An 11303-nucleotide genomic window follows, 5' to 3' on the forward strand; every position below is an offset into this window, starting at 1 on the left:
TGCCTTCGGCTCGGGTCATGATCCCAGGGTCCTGGGATTGAGCCCCGCATCGGGCTCTCTGCTTAGCGGGGAACCTGCTTCCTCCTCTCTCTCTCTCTCTCTGCCTGCCTCTCTGCCTACTTGTGATCTCTGTCTGTCGGGTAAATAAATAAAATCTTTAAAAAAAAAAACATTTAAAAAAAACTTCAAATTTAAGAACTCCTGTGGTGCAGACCCATGCTGCTCCTCTGGAGGAGGGTTTCACTGCACTCTTGCAGCCCTGTCCAACAACTGTGCAAGGGTTCAGAGTTTATGGCAAAACAGAGCAGAAAGCTGCCACCTAGACTTGCTGCTCTCAGCTGACATCCCCGCTCCTATGACTGTGAATAGCGCAGCATGTTGGCACTGCCTGTTGTTCTTGAGATCCAGGGATTCGCGGACCATGCTGTCACTCCTGGGACTCTCCCTTGCTTGGCCACCTGAGTACCTTTAAGCCAGGCACCTACCCCAAGGTAGCCAACTTCTAAAAGTTAAGATTTTGCATTCTGCTGCTTATAATACTTTGCAGTATCCTCCGTAAACAGAGCTCCCACCCCACTGCAGTATCCAGAGTTAGCTCTCCCCCAAATCAACTCTCTACCACCTCCTACCTTCCAAAATGTGGTTACTTTTCCAATTTGCAGCTTTTGTTCTCTCAGACCTCTGATTAACTTTCTTGGGTGTTCAGAATGATTTGATAACTTACTTAACTGTGTTTGAGGGATGAGACAGGCTTGGAATCCCCTTACTCCTCTGTCATCCTAAACTGGAAAATATTTATTAATGGTATCAATAAGTATACAAAAATAGAATTTCACTCATTACAAGTACTTAAACATTACATATAAGGTTCAATTCTCTCTCTCTCTCTGTCTCTTTGTGTTGGCTTCATTTTCATAAAGACTGTGTCAGGTTGGAAAATGGCCAATAGAAGCTTTGGCCTCACAAGACCCTCAAAGCTTCAGATCCTGGCAAAAGTAAACATTTTTCTTAAGGTTTTGGGGAAATACCAGAGAGAACTCTTATTAGACTTAGCTGATGGAAGTCAACCCAATCTCAACAAATGATGTGAATGGGTGGTATTTCCCCAAAGACGGAGATGTTGCATGTCTCTTCCTTTCTGCCTCTTTCTTTCTCATGCACAGACACATATAGTGCCCCAGGTCTACTATAAGTGTATTTTATTTTAGTTTGTGAGACAATAATATGAAACCAATTTTGGAATTACTATATAGCCATCAAGACAGAGTGGAATATCATCAATCTTATCTCTTGAATATTCTAATAACCTTCTATACTCAGAAATGAATTGAGAATTAAGATAATAGTATTTCAACTTATTTGAGAAAATGACTCACTTTTAGGTCATTTTCTTTAATCTACCTTGTAATAAAAGCTTTACTTCAGGCCTTCAGAAGTGCTGGATAAAAGTAAAATTTACTTTGAATACTTCTGAAACTGTAAAAATACTGCCTTTGAGTGTTCTCTATTGATTATATATGTAGATTACCTTTTAAAACTGCCTTTCTTATGAGGTATTAATTTGTGCTTGGGATATTTTATGTCCTTGGTAACTTGATTGATTTTGCAAAAAGTGAGTAAAACAGATTCCTCACTTAAGTAAAATTCAGTAGAAAGGCTTCACCCGACATCAATCAGATTTTATTGAGGGTTTAATATAATTGTCTTTGATATAACATTGCATTTCATTAATAATGAAAATAGGATTATATGCCAGGTCTTGAAATGAATTATAATCAGAGCTATGGATATGATTCCAGACCACATTTGAGTATAAATTTACTTCAGTTTCAACTAACTTGATAAATAATCATGCCTTAGATGTTCACAATTCCATATCTATTGCCTAGCAACCTCAAGAAGTAGGTAAAATTATATTAGCATAAAACTTGACATGAAAAAATTATTTGCAGTGGTATGGAGCAATTGGAAGGGGAGCTTCATGGTGGAGTGGGATATGAACATTAGTAGAGTAGGGGCAGGAGGGTTTAGGTGCATGGAAGGGTAGTACTAGAAGCACAGAACACAGTTTCATATTCTAGCAAGAAATGTTCAGATATATGGATTATGTATGAAAGTGTATGGCTGTTGATGATTGTCCAATATATTCAGTTCCTATTTGTGGGAAGGAATTTTACTTGGCAGGAGTATGAACTGCAGCACCTTTCCTACAGAAGGTGCTAGAAAATATACAATGTATTGTCTGAGTCTAGCATAGAGTTCCAGCATATTTGTTTCAAAAGCCACAGAAATGAAACACCTGGTCCATAATGAAAATACCAAGTATGTCAAAGCTTGGTCTAGGGTAACAGCATTCATGACATATTTGGGAGCCAGTGTTAGACTTTGAAAGCCAAGACAGTGATGTCAAGTCCAGAAGATGAGGGAGGACATAAATTTTAATAAGGGAAATAATAATAGATTCCTTGTTTTTAGATGGGGGTGCTGGCCATATATCACAGCTGTGAGTTTACCAGTCTATAGGCATAAGGCTGTTTGAGGCATGAGAACACAGTTGATATAAGGGAGGTGAAATATTAGTTTGAGAGTTTTGCAGAAATGCAGTGGTTAGCAATGGGCTCAAAAATTCAGACAAGCAGTTAGCTTGCCTCAAAAATTCAGATAAACAGTTAGTTTTAGGGATGTCTATCATGAGTAATAAGGTCTCAACCACTCAAAGGATTCATATAGTTTTTTTTTTTTTTTTTTGACAGAGAGAAATGGGAAGATAATAAGGACTTTATATATATGTATATATACATATATAAACAATAATATCTAATATCAAAAAGGGGAAGGGATATGAATAGATAAGTAATAGAAAAAAACACTAATGAAAAAAGCACAAGAAAAGCAGACCAACCTTTCTGAGTAGCAAAAAAAAAAAAAAAAAAAAAAAGAAAAAAAAAAAGAAAGGAAAGAAGAAAAGAAAAGAAGCAGATAATTTTTTGAACTATCAAATTCACAAAAATTAGAAAGTGATAGGATCTATATTAGTTTCCATGGCTGCTGTAACAAATTACCACTAGCTGCATGGCTTAAAACATAAATTTATTCTATAATTCTGGAGGCCAGAAGTCTGCAGTTTCATTGGACTAAAGTCAGGGCATGGCAGAACTAATGAGAGGAGCTAGGTCCTTCTAGAGGACCTAGAAAAGAATTCATCTCTCGTGCCTGAAGGCCATCTACATTCCTTTCTCACATCACTCTAATGTTTTGCTTTCATTGTAACATCTCCTTCTACCTCAAATCTCCTTATAAAGACATTTGTGATTATATTTGGGGCTCTGATTATATTGGGGGCCCATCCAGATGATTTAGAAAAATTTCCTCAAGATTCTGAACTTAATCACATCTGCAAAATCCATTTTCCATTTAAGGTCATATTCAATAGGTTTCAGGGATTAAGATTTTGTTCTTTGGAGGCCATTTTTCAGATCATCACAGCATCTAATGTTTGCCAAGAATGTATGGAAATGTTTTTATAGAACAGTATGGCAGTACCTAGCAGATGTCAAATATTTCGACTTTTGACTCAGTAATTTAGCTTCTAAGGATTTATTTCATAACAAAGGGTGCAGATATACATGTAGAAGAATGGTTACACTTATGAGTGAAAAAAATGAGAAGCAGTATAAATGTCCTTTATTATATTGCTCAAATTAATTATAACATTTTCATGTAATGGATGAACATTTGGAAGCATGCATTCCTTGTAGAAAATTTAGAGAGTCAGAAAATGTGAAAACAGAAATAAAAAATGACTTTGTTAACAGTTTAGAGAAAACCCTTCCAGTGTTTCAAATGTATATATGCACAGAGAATTGTGACACAAGATTGGGAGCCTATTATACACTTGGCATTGTAACTTGCATTTAAAAATATTTTTACCATGAAACACAGACAGAACGGTATGGAAAATAAAATGTATAGCCAAACATTTCATCTCAAAGCAAGCACCTGTGTGATCACTGCAAAGGTCACATGAAATCCAACCTCGTCAGCTTTGGCAGTTCAGAAACCCTCTGAAGCTTTCCTCCCAGTCCCATTTCTTCCCACCACCTAAAGGTAGTCACTATTCTAAATTGTATGGTGATGAGTTCTTTGATTTTCTTTGTATTTTTTGCCTAGGTATAATCACGAACACCATAATTTAATTTTGCCTGTTTTTGTATGTTATACATATAGAATGATTAGATATATAATTTTTTGGTCTGGCTTCTTTTCTGAAACATGACATTTTTTGAGGTTTAGTCAGAGGCTAGAGTTAACTTACTTTTATTGTTGTGTAGTGTTAAGTTGTATGAATATATCATAATTTAATCTATTTTACTGTTGATGCAAATGTGGATTGCTTCCATTTTTTTGGACTATTTAAAAAATAATTCTACTATACTTCTCTTCTAATGTTTATTGGTGTTTTTGTCCTCTCAGTCAAGAAATTCAGTTCACTTTAACATTCAGTACACATTAACACTTTAACATATATCCCTCTCCTATCTTCTGTCCTATTCTTGCCTTCTATTTTAATTCTCTTATATTGTAAACCTCTCAAGACATTTGAAAAGTTTTAGACAGTCATTATTCATTTGTATATACCCATATATATATATTTTTTTTCATTACTCCTTCTTGTATCTCTTTCTTGCTTAGATGTTATATAGGTTGATTGGCCAACATCCTTGGAAAACAAGCCAGTCTCATCAGCAGTGCAAAAGAACTCTTCTACAGAACATTTTTCCTGTAACACTTAGCAGATATTAAACAAATTTTCCTGTAGTTTCCTGATCTGAAGAACCTGCATTGCTTATAATTTTAACACTTTTTGCCTGTATCAATTTTTGAAATGTAGAAGCTTACTAGCACTAGGCAAGAAGGGTTTAACAATTTCCTGATCCTCGGTAACATGACTATAAACTTCTGACTTTTAGTCTCATGATTGGTCAATCTACTTTATTTGTTGTCATCTCACGAATCCATAAATGTAACCACTTCTCCATGGCTTCATCACTGTAGATGTTATTTTAACACCTTCCTCAGTGGCCTTATTTAGAGATTGATAAATTTCCTTTTTCTTTTTCTGTACATACTGTATTGGTGATTCATTAACACTGAACTCACAGCCAGTGACACTAGAACACATTCCTGAATGAAGCTTATCTAGCGCAGACATTTTCTACTTAAGACAGTCTTCTAGTCTTCTCATGCTTAGGAACACTAGACAGTACTTCAGCACTCCACCTGGAGGCCATTTTAAGCCACAAGATCACCACCAAAAAGCACAAAATAGGAAAAATGTAGAACTAAGTAGACTGCAAAAAGGATACTTACTTACAATATGAGAGCTGACATTGGAAGCAGAACATCATCTTTTTTGACCTCTGTTGGAAATATGTATGTTGAGTGACTCAAATGTTTTGCCACTCTGTGCATGTCCTCAAATGACCATGAAAATGCCATGAGTATTGATTTGGGGTTACAAATAAATTTTAGTGAATAGATGAATAATCAGGATTGATTTTATCTGGCATTTCCTAAAACCAGTTTCAGGGATTGAGATTTTTTTTTTTAAGATTTTATTTATTTATTTGACAGACAGAGATCTCACGTAGGCAGAGAGGCAGGCAGAGAGAGAGGAGGAAGCAGGTTCCCCGCTGAGCAGAGACCCTGATGCGGGGCTCGATCCCAGGACCATGAGATCATGACCTGAGCTGAAGGCAGAGGCTTAACCCACTGAGCCACCCAGGTGCCCCAGGGATTGAGATTTTTGTGTCACCCAGATGGCTTGAAGCTTGGATACAGTGTTTGTAAGGGCAATTACTTCCATTGCACCCTTTCTCCAGCACTGTAGCCTTTTGGAGTCTCAACTGAAGACACATCATGAGAAACTGTGGATTTTGAGAAACAAACTGAGGGTTTTGGAGGGGAGGGGAGTGGGGGGATGGGTGAGCCTGGTGGTGGGTATTAAGGAGAACACATATTGCATGGAGCATTAGGTGTTGTCTTGGAACACTGCATCAAAAACTAATGATGTATTTTACAGTGACTAACGTAACACAATTAAAAAAAAAAGGAAAGAAAAGAAAACATGGAGTCCCTCTCAGTCCAGCTTTTCTCTGCCTAACCCTGAAGTTGTCAAGAACATTGCTCAGTCACTCAGTTCCTTTTGCTAGAACTGTCATTAGCCTAAGGGTAAAATATTCCAGGCTTTCTTCTCTGAATTTCTGTCCTGACCTGGACCTTGTCTCAATGATTCTTCACTAATAGCATGCTTTTAAGTTTTATCACATCCTGATCATTTTTACATCATCATCATCATCAGATGACAATCTGTGAGATTGAACTCCATGATCCAAGAAACTAAGACTTTGGAAAATGTACTATTACATTTTTATGAATTTGTTTTTGTTAGGGCACAGGGATAGATCACACAATTGGAGCTGATGGGAATATAATTTCTTTTAAAGAGTTCAATTTTCAGTTACTCTGGGAAGAGGTCAAGGTAAGTTTCAGATGGGTTTTATAGAAATGAAGTAAGCGGTCATTTTGCTCTGAGAAATGAAGTGTTTCTGGTGATACTGTTGGAGCAAACAGCAAGCTGCTATTAGTCATGAAGAGCAGATCGAAACTGAGGAAGATATTCCCTGGTAAGCACTCCAGGTTAAGTCTGGGCCTTGACAGAGTTGTAAGTTATTCCTTGTATTGACTCTGCCTTTTATTATATTTTTAGCAACATATCATTAAATGCAATAACCTAGAATCAGTTGTCCCATGCAGAATTGTGGATGCATCCATTCAATTCCTGGTATAATGAAAGACAGTTCTCTTCCTCTGACATCAGAGTGTAGAATGCACTGGTAATAGACAGCTATGCCCAACTCAGCAATGACCTCACAATAGCCATCTCCCTTGGAGGTAGCATAATGAATGTATTAATTTCCTGGGGTTGACATAACAAAGAACTAAAAACTGGGTAGCTTAAAACAACAGTAATTTATTGTTTCCTAGTTCTAGAGGTTAGAAGACCTAAATCCAAGTGTCGACAGGGTCTTGTTTCCGTGACAACTCTAGGGGAGAATCCTTCCTTGCCCTTCTAGCTCCTGGTGTTTTCTAGTAATCCTTGGTATTCTTTGACTTGTAAATGCATTAATCCCATCACATGGCTTTCTTCTCCCTCTGTGTCTTCACATCATCTTTCCAGTGTGTATGTCCAATTTTCCCCTTTTTATTACTTTGTCACATGTAGACGTACTGGGGTTAGGACTTCAATGTATCTTTGTTTGAAGGGACCCAATTCAATCCATAACAATCCATAACAAAAAAGAATCCAAGGAAGAATAATACTAGGGTTCTGATCCTGAACACAAAAGAAGTAGTGTATTAGGAAACTCTCATATTCATGATTGAAGCATCATTTTTGTGGAGTTTATGCTATATTACAAATATCTTATAGGCAGTGTGGGGTATTTAGCAGTTAAGTTTCAGTCAGGGGAGCAGAGTCACTGTGAGTTTTGGAATGAGGGACTTATGAGACTTACATCTATACAAGTGCAGGATCTGGGGAAAGAAAGGTCCAGAAGGGGAGTTGGAAGTTCAGGAAAAGAGTCATTTACACATCCATCTGAGAAACCAATCACGTCAAGTCACCAAAGTCACCCACTGAAAGGGAAAAGCTCATGGGGAAATACCCGGGAAGCTGTTGCTTCTGTTTGGCTGCCCCCATATGTGTCTGTAGAGAAGCAGTTGTTTTGGGTCTGGAATCACTCACTGTCAGTCAGGAAGATGAGCAATTAGGAAAAAGGACTGGATATGGAATGAAGGATAAAGTGGAACCTGCTGGGCCTACCTGCAACTGTGTGTCATCACGTCTAATGATGAAAATTTCACTCTAACATTCTAAAATTCACTTGGGCAACTCTTTTGACCAATTCTAACCTAGAAATATATGGGGTGGGGGAATCCAAGAAACATAATTTTCATTCTTTAATTGCATGCCACAAGAGAAGGGGAGAGTTCTTCAGGGATTCACAAATTGAACATGAAATAGAAATAAAAATTTATTACAACATTAATGAAATTATGAGAAGGAGAGCTAGGGAAATCGCACTAAAGGGATTAGATTGTTTTATTTCACAGACAAGAAAAGTTAATAAAGTGATCTATATTCACATAAGGCTTAAGAGAAAGAAAATAAGCACTGCCTGTGACCTGGGTATAAAGACTAACTTCCCCTTTTGGAAATTGAATGTAAAACTTAGGAGAACCAAATTATGGCTTTCATGTATTGAACCACTGACTAGTTCAGTATAGTTCAACATATTTTTGTGTACAGATTTTTGTTTGAGTGAAAATGTTTAATCAGATCTTTTTGTCTTCTTTTCCCTACATTCTTCCCCTAAAAGACCAGATCATTTGTTTTAGCATTTTCCAGAGAATCAGAATCAATAGGATGTGTGTGTGTATATACATATATACATATACACACACAAATATTTGTTTTTGTGTGGATATACAAAAACCAATAGAGTATATATAAATTAATCATAAATAAATAAGTGATAAATAATAAATATAATAATACAAATATAAATATGAATAAATAAATATGTTATATTTATTATGAGGAACTGGCTCATGCTATTGTGGAGGCTGACAAATTCTAGGATCTGTAGGGTGAATCAACAAACCGGAGACCCAGGAGACCCAGTGGTAGGGTCCCAGTTTGAATCTGAAAACCTGAGAACTAAAAGAAACAATGGTATAGTTTTAGTCCAAAGGTCATCAGGATTGAGACTCAGGAAGAACAGATGTTTTGATTATGTCAGAAGGCAGGAAAAAAACCAATCTCCCAGCTTGAAGACAACAGTCAGGTAGAAATAATTCCCCTGCTTGGGAGAAGTGTCAACCGTTTTGGTTTATTCATGCCTTCAACTGATTAGAAGAGGCTCACCCACATTAGGGAGGGCAATCTACTTTGCTCAGTCTACCAATTCAAATGTTAATCTCATCCAGAGAGAGCCTCACAGACACACCCAGAATAATGTTTAACCAAATATCTGAGCACTCTGTGGCCCAGTTAAGTTGATACGTAAAATTAACTATCACATTACTATTCTCAAAAACTTTACAGACTAGAACTTAATCATGCACTGTAAAGAGCCTCTGAGTACTTTTATTATTATCTCAAGTTAAGGGTATTTAATTGTTTTTTGTTTTGTTTTGTTTGTTTCTATTTGAATTTGTAGCCTTATTTCTCCCACATCTCTGTTACAAATGTCAAAGAAAAAAACCCCACAATCCAGGGGTCCTCAAGGGGACGGGCTGTTTTTATCCCAAAGGCATTTGTCTTTTTTTTTTTTAAAGATTTTATTTACTTATTTGACAAAGAAAGAGATAGAGTGTGAGAGAGAGAGAGAGAGAGAGAGAGAGAGAGAGAGAGAGAGAGAGAAAACAAGCAGGGGGAGTGGGAGAGGGAGAAGGAGGCTTCTCACTGAGCAGGGACTCTGACACGGGGCTCAATCCCAGGACCCTGGGATCATGACCTGAGCCGAAGGTAGATGCTTAACAACTGAGGCACCCAGATGCCCCATCCCAAAGGCATTTTTGATGATGTTTGGAGATATTCCTGGGAATCACATAGCTGAAAATCTGAGGGTATTGCCCTTGGTATCTAGTGGGTGGAAGCTAAAGGTGCTATTAAATATCCTATAGGCAAAGGGAAGACCCATGCAACAAAGAATGATCTGGCCCAAAATCAAAGTTACCACTGTTGAGAAACCTTAAACCATAATCCAAGAGAGATTTGAATATCAGTTTCCGTTTTGAACTACTTAAAGAGTTCTCTTTATTCATTGAATAACCCCAAAAGCTGAGCGAATAAATGATTTTGGGAGCTCAAATTAAAAAAAAAAAAAAATTAGACTGAGCAGAGCATTTCCAGCAAGGAAGGAAAAAGATAATCAGAGGCAAGAGGGACTAAAGATCATTTTTCTTCCAATGCTTGGCTGACTTCTTTTCTAAGCTGGTTTACCAGGTCCTCATTCATTTGCTCAATATGAAGGTTGAGAGATTATATCAGCCTTGAACAGGAGATGCTTTTCTCCTAAGACAGTGTTTTAGAGGAAAGGGATCCATTTCTATCAATTTGGAAGTTGCTAGAGCACATATGTATAATTTTTTAGCACTGATTATCCATCATTTTTCAAGTGATACTTAAATGTTAAGCATGTTCTAATAAGGTTATGTAATAAGTCTGTTTTGTATTCTCCAAATGATTTTGAGGGTGAGGTACTAGAACAATGGCCACTTCAGAGGACTGAAGGCTGTTTCTGGTGGTTTCTCATGGCAAATATTGGAAGAGGGTGCTTTGTGGGGATGTTGTCCTATACATCTGCACTCTGTTTTTCCAGCTCCTATGCCAAAACACATGTACGGATACACTGAGAGTTTGCTTACATTGTGAATATCTAATTTAGTAACAAAAGTAGAAAGTAAGAACATTACTTTGTTTAGGAAAAAGTTATCCTTTTTAGAATAATAAGATTTTTCAAACCTTTTTATTTTGGGAATGCAAATCAGCTACTTTTTCCTTCTAATGCAAGAAACTAGCTCGTTAGAAAAGCTGGCCAATGTACTTTGTATGACATAGGCATACCTTTTTCCTTGTCAGTTTGGAAGTTCTAATGACCTAATTTGATAAATTGGAGTGATAGCAAGGTTCCCATCTAAGTATTTTATTTATGCTAATAAAGATTTCTATTTTACATTTCATCTAAAATTTAAAGGTTTTGTACTTGTGTTTTGATAGAACAGTGCCATTTATTTCTGACTTCTTATTTATGGAAATGGCTGTATTGTAGATTTCTATTCTTGGAACTGGAAATATAGATAGGCAAGTCACAAAAATAGCAAAGCATTTATTTCAGAAAATACCCTGAATACAGTAATTGGTCACTAAAAAGATAAGGTTGTAATTATGGCTTTTCCGAGAAATGAGAATCTGAAGATTTTTATAATGAGATCATTTCTATTATCTGGCAGGCTTCATTTTCACAAATTCTATTTTAATATACATATGGGTTATTTCATTCTAGGATATTTTATTTCTACTATCTAGGGGACTATAGCCTTTCTTTCTTCTATGAAAGTGAATGTATAATATCCTGATAAGTTTAATATACTCTTTATATTATGGTGTTAGTCATGCAGAAAAGCACATGAATAATTGAAATATCTTTTCTCTAAAAGGAGACATTGTATTATAA

The sequence above is a fragment of the Lutra lutra genome, chromosome 4 (assembly GCF_902655055.1).
Source record: "Lutra lutra chromosome 4, mLutLut1.2, whole genome shotgun sequence".
NCBI lineage: Eukaryota > Metazoa > Chordata > Mammalia > Carnivora > Mustelidae > Lutra > Lutra lutra.